This window comes from Myiozetetes cayanensis, unplaced genomic scaffold, assembly GCF_022539395.1.
Source record: "Myiozetetes cayanensis isolate MyiCay16 unplaced genomic scaffold, myiCay2020 scf2-11, whole genome shotgun sequence".
Lineage (NCBI taxonomy): Eukaryota > Metazoa > Chordata > Aves > Passeriformes > Tyrannidae > Myiozetetes > Myiozetetes cayanensis.
Genome location: NW_026087411.1, coordinates 1785172 through 1802487, shown reverse-complemented (window position 1 = coordinate 1802487; position 17316 = coordinate 1785172). Strand labels below are relative to the sequence as shown.

Here is a 17316-nt window from a genome sequence, read left to right as displayed (position 1 = left end):
ACTGGGGCTTTCAGGCCTGAAGGACTGAAAAAAACCTCCCCTTATTTAGGGAGAGTAGATGGCTGTCTAAGGATTGTGCCTTGTTCAGAATCTGGGAAATAAGTATTTTCCAAGGAAGGATGGGACATATTATCCATACACTGATATCCACATGCTCTGGATTAAACCTGATGGTTTGTGAGGGCCGTCCCTAATGCAGTGATCCCCCTCAGCTGTGGTGTGAGGGCACTGCTGAGGGTGCAGCACCTGCAGCTGGGCCTCCTCCACCCCTTGCCCGGCTCCATTGCCCTTCCAGCAGCCACACGGGGCTGTTGTTCCTGCTCTGTTTCCAGAACATTTGTGTTTTGGATCCCTCATGGCTTCAGGATGCTGCTCTGTGGAGGTAAGAGCCTGGGACTGAGCCTGCCCTCATGAGGGGTCTGGTCTGGGGAGAGGGCGGGAAAAGGGAGCTGGGACTTTAACTCAGGCATGAGACATTGTGAGACATTTGTGTTGGCTTCAATATGTCCCTGCTTTAGGAGGTTTAGTTTAACATTCTGTGTATTTAGATATGAGGTTTAATTGAATTTTCTGTGTGTTTCAATGTGCTGTTTTTTCGTGGGGTTTTCTGCTAGTTTTGTTTCTTGTGTTTTTTTTTTGTTCTCAGGCTTTTAATGGTTTGATCTGTAAAAATACTTAAATTAGGAACAACTTGTGTGGAACACTTGCTTTGTCCTGGAGTACCCCTGAGAAGTGTGGTCCTTTAACACATAAAGGGGGACTTTGTTTGTGGGGTTTGGGAGTTTTTTCCCACATGTCAGTAATGGCGGTCTGAGGGGAAGAGCTGTGTTTGCACCGCGAGGTAGCTCTGGATTGGGTGGAAAGCCCCTCTTGAGTGAATGAAACAGCAAAAAACATCCTAGGAAACAACAAACTCCCATAGTCTGCATTAAACACAGTTTATGGAGTTGATACAAAGACTTTGAAATAAACTGCAGTTCAAGAACAGGTGAAGAACACCTGATGGTTTGTGAGGGCCGTCCCTAATGCAGTGATCCCCCTCAGCTGTGGTGTGAGGGCACTGCTGAGGGTGCAGCACCTGCAGCTGGGCCTCCTCCACCCCTTGCCCGGCTCCATTGCCCTTCCAGCAGCCACACGGGGCTGTTCTCCTGCTCTGTTTCCAGAACATTTGTGTTTTGGATCCCTCATGGCTTCAGGATGCTGCTCTGTGGAGGTGAGAGCCTGGGGCTGAGCCTGCCCTCATGAGGTTTGGGGAGAGGGCTGGAAAAGGGAGCTGGAACTCAGACATGAGACATTGTGAGGCATTTATGTTGGCTTCAATATGTCCCTGCTTTAGGAGGTTTAATTTAACATTCTGTGTCTTTGGATATGAGGTTTAATTGAATGTTCTGTGTATTTGGATGTGCTGGTTTTTTGTGGGGTTTGTTGTTGGTTCTTGTGGGGTTTTTTGCTCTCAGGCTTTTAATGGTTTGATCTGTAAAAATATTTAAATTAGGAACAACTTGTGTGGAACACTTGCTTTGTCCTGGAGTACCCCTGAGAAGTGTGGCCCTTTAATATGTAAGGGGGCACTTTGTTTGTGGTTTTTCAGTGGGTTTTTCCAACGTGTCAGTAATGGCGGACTGAGGGGAAGAGCTGTGTTTGCACTGGGAGGTAGCTCCGGTTTGGGTGGAAAGGCCTCTCTTGCCTCATTTTGCGAGTATTGGAAGAACTGTGGCTCAAAACTTTGCTGTTCCTGGGTCTCTTTTAAAGGTTTTTTTCCTGCGTGGTAGCGATAAACAGAATTAAAAGTGGCTTATCTTGTCGTAGAAAATAAAACTGAACCCTTTGCATCCACCTGTTGCTTGTAAACTGTGCTTTGCAAAACCGCTTGGCAGTGGCAGTCAAAGAGCAAAGCTGGGTTTGCTGGTGGTGGATGGGCCCTTAGAGGAAGGTTTGGACTGTGGCAGTGCCATTGTTGCCAAATGAAACGTTCCTTAGACATTTATCATGCGCTGTTTGTAAATAGCCAGTAAATATATGCAAGAGCTTGTTAGTGTTTTCTTCCCCATCTTGCTTCTGAAATGGTGCGTTACCGGCTGCTCGTGGCATTCATTTTTAATATGGAAATCATTTCGCTGTGAAAATCAATAACAGTATTTTGTGAGGCTGTTGGAGTGAACAGAACATGTGTTTAATGGGTTGTGGGGATCCATGTCAGAACAGCTAAAAAAGCTTTGCTGCAGAAACCGGTACTAATGTGGTTGTGGAAGAAGAACCGTCAAAAATAATATCCTACAGAAGGAAAATAGTAGGTGCATGGTAACACTGGAGTTTTGAACTTTTAGTATTTAACCCATAAAATGGGTTTTTCTAATAATAAATTAGGGTTTCTTTATTTAAAAACAATCTCTTACCATAGTATTTTTCTTAATGAGCGTTTGAACCTCCTGCTATGCTACAGAAACCACAAATCTGAGCTACTTCTGTTTTAAAAAGTAAACTACAGAAGACCCCCAAAGGTCAGGCTTAAAATATACTCCTGGTGCTCTTTGCTTGTTCAAGACCTGTGGTTCAGTTTTTTCCTGTTGAGAATTATTGTAGAGCTTTTTTGTCGTTTTTCTTCCTGTAAATATCTGGTGGGGTTTTTTTATTCCCTGGAGGAAAAGCTGATACATAATTCCAAATATGCACCTCATGGTGTTATTCAATTAAAAAAAAAAAAATCTCTAAATCCCAAAGCCATCCTAGCTAATGATGTTTGATGCCTGCTGATTGAAATTATGACTAACAGAATAATAGATGTTACTTGTACTTACTTAGGATGTCGTCTAATCAAGTGTTAGAAATGCATTTAACTTTGCCCACAGAAACTCAGTTTCTTGATCAACTGTGTGTGTTAGTCTCATATTTTGGGAAAAAAATACTTGGAACAACAGTCTTTTAAGATTAATTACCCCCTATCTAACTATTGATTACTAACCTTTTCCTCCTGCCTTATGAAAATACCTTGATTTTTATTTTGATGACCCTTTCTAGCAGTGAAATGGGGAGCTCAAAAGGACCTTAAAGAAGTATAAAACAACACTTTAGTGGCTGGGGGAAATAGCTGGAAGTGGGGGGGGTTGCTGGAAAAAAATTGCAAAAGCTGAATTTATTCTGTTTGGCAGGAGACAAGAACAGTCCAAATGGACAGTGCAAAACACTGAAGGTCGGAGCATTTTGCTATCTCAGCATCCTCTGGTGCTTTAATGAGCATTTTTTGATTATTCATCCAATTATATAACACCTTCAGCTGATTTTACTTGCAAATACAGTCAAATGTGCCAGAGGACTCTGCAGTTCTTCATTTCCCCAATATTTCATGAGTTTTAGTGAAGTCATTATAACAGTGGCCTTTACGTGCTCGATAAATCCCAGGCATCAATTATATCCTCGGAAATAAAAGGGACGTTATTTGGGACTGTGGAGATGACAATAGAGACATTATTTTCTCCCCAGAAAGAACTTCTTGTGCAGGTCTGAGCAGTGACTTTCTGGGGCTGAGGTGAAAGTCCTTGAGTTTGTACTGGATCAGAACCTGCTGCTGCCCTTTCCTTACTCAGGAGATGGAAGGCTCTGCTTCCACACTCCTGGCTTTGCTGGGAGTCAAGCCCAGCATTTCCCAAAAGGAATCTCCACTGCTACCCCCCCTCAACCCCAGGTTTGAGGACTCCACTTGCTTCCCCCAGTGGAAAATGCTGCTCATGAACACCCGCCTCAGCAATTCCAGAGCCACTGGCACTTGATCCAGGAATATTCCCGTGTTCAGGGAGGTACAATGTGGTGCTTCCAGCTGGTGTTGGTGGAGCTCTGTTTTAACTGGATCTGGCAGCTGAAGTTTAGCCATCTCTAGGCTCTTTCTCACAGATTAATTCTGGGCTCTTCTCCTCATTGGTACTTTGGATCTTGTTTTGAATCACCTTCCCTAACAGTCTTTTCCAGCTTGGAAAAGTCTTTACCATCCTGGTGCTGTCCTTGTGTTAGTTGTGGGCAGTTCCCTTGTGCCCAGGGGGTTCTACTAAAACCCTTTACCTGCAGCCCAAAACAAGGCAGTGATTAAAAGCCAGATCTGATCCTTGAAATCAGCCTTTGTGCTCCCTGGAACTGCCATTTCCATGTTTTCTGTGGGATGCAGGAGCCCCTTCAGCATCAATCACACCAGTGACTGGAAACTGGACTTACAGCAAGTGATCTCCCTAATCTTTCTTTCTGAACCTATTCTAGAAAGGCCAATATTTCTGCTTTCCCTCAGAAATTATTATCAGATGGAAGGAATAAATCACCAGGGACATTTTTGCATCCAAGATGCTGGAGGCAGCTGTTCTAGGAATTCCAGGGAACATCTGCTTCTGTGGCCTGGCTGCAAAAGCTGCTTGATCCAAATGCAGTGGCAGTTTGCAAAGACAAGTCCAGCGTCATCAACTTGGATTTTCAACTGTTTGACTGATTTCTTTTCTGGTAGGAACTAACCTTTCCAGTGGACTGATGTAGCCTTTATTTTTCCATGTGTGCCAGTTATTTCCACGTGCAATAATTTCAGAGTCCTCCAGATATTCATCCTAGATTGCAGATTGCTCTAGCAGGAGCTCAGTATCCCTTACTCCAGGAGCAAGAATTGTGCATTCAGTGCAAGTTTCCTTTAGAAATGGGAAAATCCTGCCAGTTTGAGTTGTCCTTGGGATTTAATAGCCCCAAAACAAAGCAGGATCCATGGCTAATAAGAACAGCCCTGGACTCTTCTAAAGACCTGCAGTGCAATCCTGGAACTGCCAGTCCTGTTTCAGCACTGCATCCTGCCCATGGTTCCCCAATTACATGTGGGACAAATGCAGAATTCCAGGTGCAGTATAAAAACCCTGGCAGATTCCTGAAGTGCCCAAACCAGAGTATTTAAACATTTCCCAATGAGGACTGGGAGTGTTTTTCTTGATTAAACTGTATCCAGTGTGCCGTGGTGTAAATCATATTCCCAGTTTCTCTGTGTTCACCTTGGGGTGTTTGTATCCCAGTGATGTTTATTTTAGTCCCATTTCCCACCCAGTAAGAGGAGCCACAGTCTGCAATCTTGAGATATCCTCTGTGCCATCTTTAGCCAGGGAATTTCTGGGTTAAGAGCATCCAAACAATTCTTTGGGTGAGGGGTGTTAGTCTGAGGAGCGTGTTCAAAGGACAAGGGTGTGTAAACTAGTGGGGTTAGAGATAGAGCAGTTTGTACATGGCTTCAAGTGATTCACTTCCAAACGCTCCTGGGGTGGTTTTGTGGATTCTGGTGAGTGTTTTGTGTCCTGTTTGGGGCTCTGTGCTCTCAGAAGAGTTGCACTGCGTGGTTTATGTAAATCGAATGATACCCGCTTTGATGGTGGGAACTCCCAGCAAAGAGTGACCCCTTTCCTCCAGCTGGAATTAAAAATGTTCTTTGATATGATGGGAATTGCCCAAACACTGGGATTTTTCTAAAGGCTTGAACGTCACTGAGATGTTGTGCTGCTGTGTGGGAGCAGATGTATTATTTAACACCAGAAACTGTGCCTGGCACCATTAGGAGGGGGGTTGGCTCCAGTGCATTGGAATTCTGTGTGGTGACACTTTGTGCTGCTGCTGAGGGGCTGTTGGGAGTGAACTGTTCTGCGTGGTGATGAATCCCTCAGGCACAGGGTTTGCCTTTCCCTCTCTCCCATGGAGGGAGATCCCTCACTCTGCTCTGCTCCAGCAGAACCTGCAATTAGAGCTTTGCTGGAAGGGGTTGGCCTCTGCTCTGCACTGCCCTCATGGGTGTGAGTGGGAAGAAAGCCACCTTGGGCTGCAAAATACAGATCCTTTTAATCTGGAGTTGCTCAGAAGAGGGTTTTTCAAGTGCCTAAAGTATTTTCCCCTGCATTTACTTTAATTATTATGAATTATACATCTTTATCATGCATCAAAATCCAAGCTGTGCCGTATTTTCTCCTGGTTTGTACTCTCATATGGCTCATCCAGGACATGTCAGGTCATAACCAAAGTGATTCCTTCCTGTCTGTCCTGGTTCCCTGAGGGCTGCACAATACTTTGTACTCCTAAAAGGAAAGCATTCCAGGGACCCTGACCAAACATTCCAGGTCATGGAGACAAAGGTTCTCCCCCATTCCAGATCCAGGACCCAATCTAGTCTAGGTTTTCCCCCATTCCATTTTCCAGCCCTCAGGTAGCACCTTTTTAAGGACATTATAGCAAGAATGATATTTTATAGTCCTTCCACCCCCATCCAGTGTCATCTTTTCTTGGGTAATGAGTGGGATGTACTTTCAAGGACTGCACTTCCAAATATCCCATTTTTTTGAGGTAATTACCAGCAGAGAAACCATCCTTCACCTTTAATTGTTGAAGAGAGCCACATCCCCCAGCAGGAGCCCAGGCACAGACACCCTGGGATTGATATCTGCTGGGCTTTGTTCCCAGTAAACAAGGCTGGAACCCCATCCATTCCTTGTGTCCTCAGGGTGCCCAGGACAGCTTTTAATGGGATGGGAGCCCTCCTGCCCAGGCAATGAGGCTGTTTCTCTCCTCAGGAAGAACAAATCTGCTCTTGGTCTAAGGTCTAATTCAATTTTTCTGGTGCAAAAGGAGTTTAATCTTGGTAGATCCCTCCCCTTCTCCTTAACTTCCAGCTAAATTTCTTGGTTCTTGCTTTGCAAACTCTCCCATCCCGAGTCTCTGATTCCAGTGGGGTCAGGAATTTGCAGCTGTGATTTACAAGGCTGTAGAGCTGCAGTGGGTTTGGGAGATGCTCACTCAGATCCCAACAAAAGGAGGGGTTTTCCAACAAATCACGGCAGAGTTTGGAAACAAATACTTGTGATACTCTACATACAAACCATCAGAAAGTCCTAATCTGAAGGGGTCTGCATTTCGTGGTACAAAGCAGGGTTAATAGTGTCAGGCTGATATTTGCATTAGCTACCTAATTATTTAATTCATCTGAATGTTAAATGTCTGGGTTTTATGTTAATTGGGCACATTTCTGGCAAGGGAAAGATAACATCTGACAGTGACATTTAGTGACGCTTGAGTCTAGCTCACGTTGGAGCAATAATTTCTGTTCTGGTATTAGGGCAGGCTGAAAATGCAAGTGTTCAGGTGCTTTGGGAGTGGCTCCCCACAACCCCCAGCTGCAGGGCAGGGATGGACAGAACTCACCCTGTGCCACCACTGTCCTTTCCTTCTCTTCTGATGATGAAAATACAAGGATACACTTTCTCCTCCTCTGCCCTCCATTGTGCTCCTGGCAGCCAGAACAGAAGGAATAAATTGTAATTTTCCAAACCCCTTAATTTAATGGTTGTGTTTGGTCTGTGTTACCAGGCTTACCTTTTACATCCCATTAATTTAAAGCAATTCCTAAAAGTGTTGAACTTGGTGGAGTTCTGGGGGAAAAGAGCTCCTTCATTTTAATAATTCAGTGGCAACAAACCCGTTAAACAAACCCACTGTTTTTTCCACCACTTGGTTAGAAGGAGGTAGCCCCAGGTGGCTCTGACGTGGGTTGGGTTGTTTGCAAGTTGTGAATGATAAACTGTAGAATTTTCCCCTGCCCCTTGGCTGTTTATTTTCCCCCAAAGACCACTCAGGGCAGTCAGTGGGCCCCAAGGCTGAGCTGTTTGTGTCCCAGGAGCTGCTGACAGCACAGGCCCAACCCTGGGGCTGAGGAGGGGGGTGGGGCTGTCCATGAACCAAACCAGTCCTGGAAGATCTGCAATCCACTTCTTCCTGCATCACCAGTGCCACTGACTCAGCCAGAAGTGTCTCAGTCACGATGCCATCAGAACACTGGAGGTTCCTCCCTTGGCAGAGTCGGGTTTGGTGGCAACGAGACTCTTTGTGTTGGAGAGACCCAGTTGTGAGACTGATTAATGTGTTGGAAATCCAGAGGCATGAGGGGTGTGTTAAGCATTCAGGGTGGTGTAAATGCCAATTCTTTTGTTACCCAAAAGAGAAATCTGACCTCTCCCCAGGTAGGAATATTTAGCTACAGCCTGACTTAGGTGTGTTGGAGGATTAGAATCCAGAGCTATTTATTGTATTGCTTCTGGACTCCTTATTTGTCTTTCTGGTCCTGGGCAATTGGATCCAAGTCTCTTAGAGCAGAGAACAGCATTGGCTGCATTTACACAGTGACTGAAAGGATGCACTGAGGAAGTGGGAGATTGGAGTTCCTCTGTCTTTGTGTGTGTCCAGAAGTGGGATTTACAGGCACCATAAATCCCTTCTTGCTGTGGAGAGGAGCAGTGGGATTGCTGCACTAAGGACACAGGAATATAACTTCACATCCCGGTGGTGAAGGTACTTTCCAGGAGGGGAGCAGTCCTGGGTTTCAGACAGTCAGAATTGTCCTGGGTGGATTTGTGTGCACTGGGATGGCAGGAGTGAAGGGAGTTGGTGTTCTCAGCTCCAGAAATCCAACCCAAAAGTGACCTGTGCAGTACATACAAAACAGCCATAGTTTGGACCAGTGATTTAGACACCTAAAAGCTTCAGTTTGGAGGCAGCATTTCCTGCTGAGTTATTGACTGTATCTGTACCTCCCTGCACAGAGCTCCAGGTAGAATAATTTGTTTGTATTGACAAGAGCTGAGGTGGAAGTAAATTAATTTAGTCAAGCTCATTGATTTTCCCCCACTTATGAAGAAGGGAGGTGAGATCATCTCGATGCTGCCATCACAAGGCTTCTCTCAAAGGGTCATATTCTGCTTTTTCTGAAGGTAGTTCAACAAAAATAATGGTGTGTTTGCTGAATTTTCCCAAAGAGGAGCCAGTTCTGACACGGCACTTAAATGAAGGGTGACTTTCACTAAAAGCTGAACCATGTTTGGAAATCAGAGTGATGGAAATCAGAGATTCCACAATCTCAACAGAGTGAGCAGTGAACCTGGGAGTAAAACACCAGGAGCGGGAATTTTACAGCTTCAAAGCGTATTTGTGTTCTGTCTCTAGTCTGGAAATATGGAGTAATCAGAACTGCAGGGTGGAATTTATCTCAACATGTCATGGAGAAACTCTGCTTGTCAATTATGACCTGTGAGCCTGCAGTACCTTTCCAGTTAGGACATGCCTTGGGAATGTGGGATAAAAATGGATCCATTATTTACCTGTGGATATCTCAATTATTGCTCTCCTTGATTGGTCTTGTTCTTTTCATTGTTGGCCTTCTGAGGGAGATTAAAATTAGTCATATATTGAGTGGTTCTTACCATTTACCCCAGGTGTGGGTTGGTATTTGTGTGACTCCCCACGGCAGAGATTTTTGACATACTCCTTAGTCTTCATCTGTCAGTGAAATGGGGAATTTCAGCAGCATGGCTGATTAATAACTCCAAAAAAAAAAAAAAAAAGCCCTTTTGTGCTAAGGGTGATGTAAGTGCAATTACATCTCATGTCAGCGTGGAAAAGGTGTGATATCCACTCATTTGTGCAGCCAAAGGATTTAACTGGGAGTTATTACAGGGCACAGTGTAATTGCCATTAAAATGCACAGGTTTCTGATAGGAAAAGTCCTCATACCTCAAGTGGCAGTAACAGGTGAATCAGTCGTGTTAAATCTCCAGCGTCAGGATTCTCGTTGTGCCAAACCAGAACTGCCAGTGCTGTCAGTGCTCAGCTGGTTAAACTCAGAACTCCTGCAGAGTCCATGGGTGGGTTCAGGCTGTTGTCCAGGGGTAGATGTGCAGCTTGCAAAGCCAGTTGTCTGTGAGTGGGAAGGAAAACTAATCCTGTCCTGCTTTGCTACTGAGGCTGGCAAGGAAATCAGGATGTTTTCTCTCGGCCCAGCGTGGGGAGCAGAGTTGCCTGGCCCTGTGGGAATTAAGGCAGTTGCAGAGCTCAGTCTAAGTGTGCAAAGCACTTCCAGCTTTCCCTAATTGGAACTATGAGAGAATAAAGCCCGTTATTTTCTGGGGTGATGTAGAAACACCTCCCAGCCACTCGTCCCTCTTTGGAGGCATTTTATAAGCGAGTGATATTTCCTGGCTGCCAGCAGTTACCATAAATTGATAAATAACCCATTTATGCCACATTGAGTTGGAGTGTGTTGAATTGTGAGTACAAGGGCTCCAAATAACCAGGCAAAGGAGAGCAAAGAGTGATAAGAGAACAGCAAATCTGATCCAAACCTGCTCCGTGGGCAGAGTGCAGGTCGATAATATTGTGCCGCTGGACACAAATAAAGGAGTTTGGGTCATAAAACAACTGAAAAATGGGCACGTTTGTCTTTCCTCACCACTTCTCTGCTGCCTCTGGAGAAGAGGAGCAGCCCAGAGATCCTGTAACGTGCAGAGTCATGTGTGGAAACATAAATCCAGAAGAGGAGAGAGCTCAGGGGGATGTCCCCAAGTGGCACCTGACCTGTGTCCCCCGGGAGATGGGTGTTGGAGAGAGAGGGAATTCTGATGGCAGCTGGAATGAACTCTTTGCCTTTTTATTTAGAAACTGCTCTGGTGTTACAGGTGTCTTTGAGGATATAAAAGTTGTAATCTTGGTCTGCTTTTGTGGAGCTGGTTAGTGTTGGATTTATGGCAGCACCACCACGTTCCTTCCATATCCGAGGCCGATACATCTTCAGGAGCTTCTCCTAAACTGATTCAGGAGCTGCTGCAAGAGAGGTGGAATGAGGACAGTTCAGCTCCCTGTGCTGCTCTGACTGGACAGAGCAGACATTCCTTGCCTTGAAATCCTCATTAATTTGGGGATTTGTTTGGCTAAAACAGTGTCTTTTGCTCTGTGAACATCAGAAGTGCTGACCTTTTCTACAAAACAGGCACTGTAGTCATTTCCCCCCCTATTTTTCATGGCCAGTTGTCATTTGTTGTTCAAAGCCCTTGAAGGTTATCCTATTGTTTGAAAACTTGAGAGGCTTCTTCAAAGAAGGAAACTGTGAAGAAAATGTTTGAGCCCATAATCCTGTTTAGACATGGGATTTTAGAGGTGAGAGGTCACCTCTTAGTTAAGGACTCCTTAATCGATTGTTGTTAAGGAAAATAACAGAAGAAAGTGGGGAGTGGGTAACACATCATTTTGATTCCTTTCAATTAAAATGCTGCAGTATTTTTATTTTCAAATAAATGAACCCAGTTTTAAAAAGTGCCTGATTTTCTGGGCTGATCATCCAAATAGGAATCACATTTATTTAGAGTAACCTTAGTGGTTTAAAATACTGCAATTTGAGTTTTCTCTGCTGTCAGGGTTGGAATGGAAACAAAAGCCATCTGCCTTTTAGCTTGTCAGGAGATATCCATCATCCCACTGGCAATTTTGTTCACTGTGCTCCCAACTGATGGGTTCCCTCTGACTAAATTCCCTGGAAAAGCGCAGAATCCATATGTTTACTTTTCTCAGAAATGGCACTGGAAAGCGCAGCATAATGAAACAAAATAAATACATTTCAGGCACTGAAGATGGAGAAATAACAAAGGAAAAGAAGCCCAGAGGATTTGTTCAAATGAACAAGGCAATTTCAGGTTGTATATAGTTATATATCTGAAAACTCAAGATTCACTGGGTAAATGAATGTGGTCTTTTCTTACTGTAATTTAGAGTTTTGCTGGTTGGGTTTGGGTTCCCAGAAGTGACCTGGGAATCAATGGGTCAGGTTAGAGGGGCACAGACGTGACCCCGTGTGTTGGAGTGACCGGGGCAAGGAGCAAACAGTGATCTGAAATGTGTTGCTGCTTGTGCTTTTACCCCCTACAGCAGTAATTTAGGGTGATGGATTTTAATCAGTGCTTTGTGGAAATAGTTAAAGTCCCAAAATGGCTTCTGTCAAACTTGCCTGCTTTCAGATACCCAGAACTTCCCCTGGCAGCACGGATGGTCTGGGTTTGACCTAGACCCAAAGCACATTTCTTGGCCTGGTGACTTAGTTTTATGCATTGTTTAAAAAAATAAAAAGCCTTGGCTTCCTTTGAGTCATGACCATCATAAAAACTGCACTTTGGGTTACACTTTATGAGGTAAAATTGCAAATTTCCTGTCCTTGGCTTTCCACGAGAGACCGGTTAAGGTTGAACCTCCAGACCTGCCCCAGAGCCAGCCACGTCCTGTCCATAGTTCCATGTGTTTAAACTTCCCCTTCGTGAGGACCCACCAGGATGAGGATTTGCAGGTCTCATAAAGCAATTTTCTATTTTAACAGCTTTGAAAAATAACCCAGTTTTACATATTCAACATTCTGATGTTAAAAACATACAATGTTTTGAACAAAGGAAGGTGATTGTTTCTCTTTTTTAAATCCAGATGAGGTGGGCTGTGAGTAACTTCGATGGCAAATTAGTTGTAGATGGTTTCTGCTGTTTTTTGCAATGGCTGAGGAGCCAATTTCTCTTGTAGCTGATTCTGGCAGGTTTGTTCCACTTAATGGTAAAAGGTCAATTGCATGAGAATAAAAAGGAAGAAAAAATCTGAAATGGCATCTTTGAACTAGACAGACAGTGAAATTAAAATTCTAAATGGTTGATAGGAGGCTTGAAGTGTCCCCTGAACAGAAGACTAAATTCGGTCACCTCCTTTATGGAAGAATCTTTTGTTGAAGGTTGACTTTTCTATCTTTTTGCTGAATTTCCATCGGCTATTTCATTGTCTAATTACTGCTGGTAAAAGTTATTTATTTCTTTTGTCTAACAGCCCTATCTGCAAGTTCTGTGCCCTCCTTGACCACAGAAAAACCTCTTCCCTTCATTTCATTGCCTATATTATAAGCACACTCAGTGTTGTTTCCTTTGCATCTTGATTTCAGCAATAAATATTGCCTGGAACTTTAGATCTAATTATTGAAGTCACTTGGGAATCTCCTACATGCATAAAGATGATCAAAACCCTTAATTTTTGTTTATAGTCTCAGTTCTAATTAATGCACATCTTTGTCTTAGAAAAATTACCCCCTTTCTGATATTTTTTGCATGCTTTATAGTTTGGGATCATCTCTGTGTTCCATCAATATCCAATTGGATTTTTTCCTCCAGTTCATTAATAAAGATATTAAATTGTAGCAGCCAGCACAGCAACAACCACTGCTGGATCTGTTGTTTCCCCTTCAAGTCTGTACCCTTTTGTTTCCTTCACAGTTAAACATTTCCAGTGTTTGTCTCCACATTGATCAGGTATGGTCTTGCCTGATTCCTGACTTTAAAATGTCCTGGCTATGAAATTTTAGTCCAATTAAAAACATCTTTCTCCTTCTCCCTCGTTCCCCTTTTCCCCATCCCAGCAAATGTTTTTCCTCATTTGTATTTTTTGCAAAATAATTTAATTTCATCCAAATGTTCGATCTCTGCCAAAGCCGAGAGGGACCTGAAGTGGAACACAGGGGTGAGAGGTGGGAGTATCCATGGAAACAACTTCCCTGCAGATGTTTGGATATTCCTGGAACATGGTTCTGGTTCACACCTGACCAGCACAGCCTGAACTCTGTTTGGTGCCATAGTAGGGAAGAGATTACATTTTCCTCCATGTTTCCTTATCTCAAGTTGCATCCTTAGCTCCCTTCTCTCCCATTTTGCTCTGTTTATTTTAAAGCAGCTCTGTTAAATCCTTGCCTTAACCTTTTATCATTCCCTCTCCTTGACCCTGAGCTGATCCACAGCAAGGACTGCAGCCAAACCCAGCCTGACTGAGCCAGCCAGCACTTCCAGTCAGGAACATCATCCCTGGGATTACATGGACAAGGAGATGAAAAGCAACCAGAACTGAACAGCCCAACAGCCTTCTCCCAGTGCAGCCCTCAAGTAAGTCTCCCTTGAATTAAAGACATATCTAAAAGATCTCAAATGATTGTTTTTTTCCTGTTTATGCTTTTTCTCTCTGGTTTCATTTGGGCCCTTGGGTCTAAGCCAATTTTTAAAGTTCTACCTGCTCCAGGGGCCCCTCACGTGCTCCTCTAAGGAGCCTGGCACCATACAGGCAGATTCCAGTGAAAAAATTGGGGCTTTAGGCAATTTATGATTCCCAGCAGGAGGCAGTGTTTTTAATCTACTCATATAAACTAAGCTCTGAGTCTAATTTTTTATTAGTTGCTTCATTGATAAAAGACAGCAAAGAGAAATGAGCTGACAGGAGAATTGTTGGCTTGGTGTCCCCCCTTCATCCCCTCCTCTGCTTCCTTCCTCTGGTTTGGTAGCCAAAATAACTGAGTATTTATGGAGTAAATTCTTATTTTAATAAGTATTAACCAGGCAATGTGTAATTACCGACACAGGAGCAGAAAACAAGTTGTTGTCAGTAAATGGGACACTGAAAATTAATGGGGTTTGCCTGACACCAGGTCAAAGAGCTCTTTAACTTTGTTCTCTCTGTTTAACTCACTGGCCTGATAATGCTGGAAATAAATCCTTCAGGAAGGTGCTCTGGATTGTGTCTTAATCCATGGCAGTTACATCTTGTGCCCTGAAACAACTACAAAGAAATGGAGCTTCATGTGTAGTTTGCTGAATAAATCTTGGTGGTGTCGTGTTTTTGGCACCAGTCTGAGGAAGCTGAGTTTGGTATTTGCCATTAAATCCTTTGCAGGATATTTAAAATTAACATTTTTTAACAAAAAAAAAGAAAATCTAGACCCTGTTAATGAGTTTAAGATATTTTTTTTTCACTCAAACAGTAGTTGTGGAATAGCCTGAGTAAATGTAATTAATAAGTTGATGTTTCCCTCAGGGACTGCTTTGGCTGTAGGAATTGTTCCTGGGTGATTCCCAACACTGCTAGTTTGGTTGGGTTTCCCACAATCCTGTGGGATTGTGAGACATTTACATTATAAAGGACTGAAAAATCTGGTCACTGGAGTCAGGATAATTACAAGTAATTATTATGGTAATTAATAATGGTAATTTTAGTGCCAATGGGTCCCATCCTTTCAATTAGCTGGGAATGAGATTGAAGGTCTTCTGGCAGAAAAGAAGGTTTTTGGTTGACTTTGCTTATATCCCTGGAGAGGAGAGGAATTACAGTAGGAAGGAGCCTGTGACTGCCATTGTGGTTTGTAACTGGGTTTGTTGCTGTTCCCTTATTTTTCCAGGGTCAGTTGTATAATTTGTTGACATCATTAGTTACCGGTAACTGTGTCTAACCTGCTTTTTGCTTGAAGTTTACCATTGCCTGTTGAGCCAGAAAAAAGGCTGGTGTACCCAAAGCTGCATTTGCTGGTTTAATAGGGCCTGAAAACTTGCTCATAGCAGGGGAAAATTGATTAAAGAGGCTTGTTCCTGGGAAAAATCCATTCTGCTCCTTGGGAAAGCAAGAACAAAGACCGTGTTTAATTCTCCTGAGCTGCCACCTGAGGGCCAAGCCAAGGACAGCCAAAGCAGTCACTTCACCTGGGCAGTGCCTGGAGTGACCTTGGGAACAGAGTTCTATGGAGAATAACCCTTAAAACGACAGGGAGGGGATGGTGAAGGTGGTAACTACTAAGGTGGGCAGAGTGCCTGTAAATGCCTGTATAAAATTGTGTTGGGCCTCATCTACTGGTGCTTTTTAAACTCCTTAAAAATTCCAACTCCAAGGGTGCCCGAGCTCAGGGAGTGTTGAGCTGATCCTCTCAGGGACAGGCTGTGACTCCTGGGATGGGCCTGTGCAGGACTGAGGGTGGCACTGGGTGGTCCTTGTGGGTCCCCTCCAGCTCAGCATGTCCTGGGATTCTGGGACTTCTTCCTGTGCTACTGATCCTGCTGTTCCCAGTGAATCCCTGGGAGCTGATGGCCCGTGTGCAGGGTGGGTTTGCAAGGAGCAGGTGGGAGGCTGCGACTCAGGAATCATTTCTCAGGGCACTAATCAACCGTGCAGTAGTTTCCTACTGCAGCTCAACCTGTCATCCTGAAATCCTGACAGCGGGAGATGGGAATGCTCTGCAGATAGAGGCCTGCTCATGGGGAAAACTGGAGCCTGGGACTGATGGCACTGAAGGCTTTGTGCCAGTGCAGGGCCATGTGTGCTGCTCCTCCCTGTTGCTTCCCGGGAGCTCCTGGTGCTGCTGATCCCACTCCGAGGGGTTGATCAGCACAGCCCGTTCCTGCTGCTGCAGCAGGGGCACCATCCCATCTTCACAGGCAGGTCACTGTTTTGGGGTTGGGTTTGTCCCACTCTGATTTCTGTAGAAGCATCCAATCCTGGGAAGTTCTATAGCTGTCACACTGGAGCTTGTGGAGCTGTTTTCCCTCCTTTTCCCTCAGTCACACTCGGAGGGGCAGTGCCATCCTCTTTCATTTTGGCTAATCAAGCCACAGTCTCTGAGTTTCCCCAATTACTCTGGTAATCCTTTCCAACCCAGTTTGACTTTCTGACTCTCTTGAAGACTTTGCTCAGCCTCTCCAATGAGGCAAATAGGCCCTTGTCCAGCAGCTTGAAAGTTGAAAATAACCCCCATAGCTTTAATTCCTCCTTTTTGTCACTGAGGGGGAGCTTAGTCAGTCTGAGATCACCTGGGTGGGTGTTCAGGGAGTGTTTCAATGGACACAGTTACACCAGAACACTTTGCTGCTTCCTGAGCCTGAGTCTGTACCTTGTCCTGCTGAGTTGCACCCCGTTCTGGTTTCCCTCATTGCTCATAAACTCGGGGTTACTTAACCAATATACAGGTTGTGATGCATTTTTGTAGGCTGACTAAAGAAAATCAATATTGGAAGATAATTCTGCTGAGAAAAATGGGTGAATTTAACGGGGGGGAGCTGAACTTTGTAATTAGCACCTTCTGCAGCACTTGAGGATCTGTTTGTGTAAATTGGCTTTGTACCAAACAGCAGTAAATTTGATTTCTGCAGGGTTTAGATGTTGCAGGAGATATTTTCCAGTTTCATTTCCACCTGTCCTGTGCAGCCAGCGGAGTGCAAAAGGCTAAACAAGAGCTTTGCACTCCAGCAAAATTCTTTTGGATTATATGATTTAATAAAATAAAATTCCCTTCTGAGTTGGTATAAATAGGCATAACTTTTGACTTCTGGAGGCTCTTCTTGCTTAGAGTGGTGAAGGCTGTGTCTCCAATATGTTATTTTTTGGTGACATTTTCTACCACAGGTGCTTTTAAATGGAAAGTAGTGCTCAATTTAAAGGGAAAGGGGACAAAAAAATCAATGCAAAGATTTTTCCACTCTGCAAACTTTAGGCATTTAAAAATTCACCTGAGGAAAGAAGGTTCTTTTGGCTGCTGGTGCTGCCGAGTTGATATTTATCTGGGTACAAATGACCTGCACTTGGATCACGAAGCTCAAGATAATTTAAGACCTGCCCTTATCAGAAGTTGTTATTAATTTTGGATGATTTTAGACCGGGTTCTCAATGAAAATTCAG

At 44.1% G+C, this 17316-nt stretch overlaps 1 long non-coding RNA gene across 2 annotated transcripts in view; it reads left to right on the top strand.

Moving 5' to 3' along the window:
* LOC126639605 (uncharacterized) overlaps positions 1-17316 on the top strand; it is a 55514-nt gene that overhangs the window by 28264 nt on the left and 9934 nt on the right. For both annotated transcript variants that reach the window (XR_007628847.1, XR_007628846.1), the window contains exons 5-6: positions 6497-6586; positions 11436-13769. This is a non-coding gene — a long non-coding RNA (uncharacterized LOC126639605). The remainder of the gene's footprint in view (positions 1-6496; positions 6587-11435; positions 13770-17316) is intronic.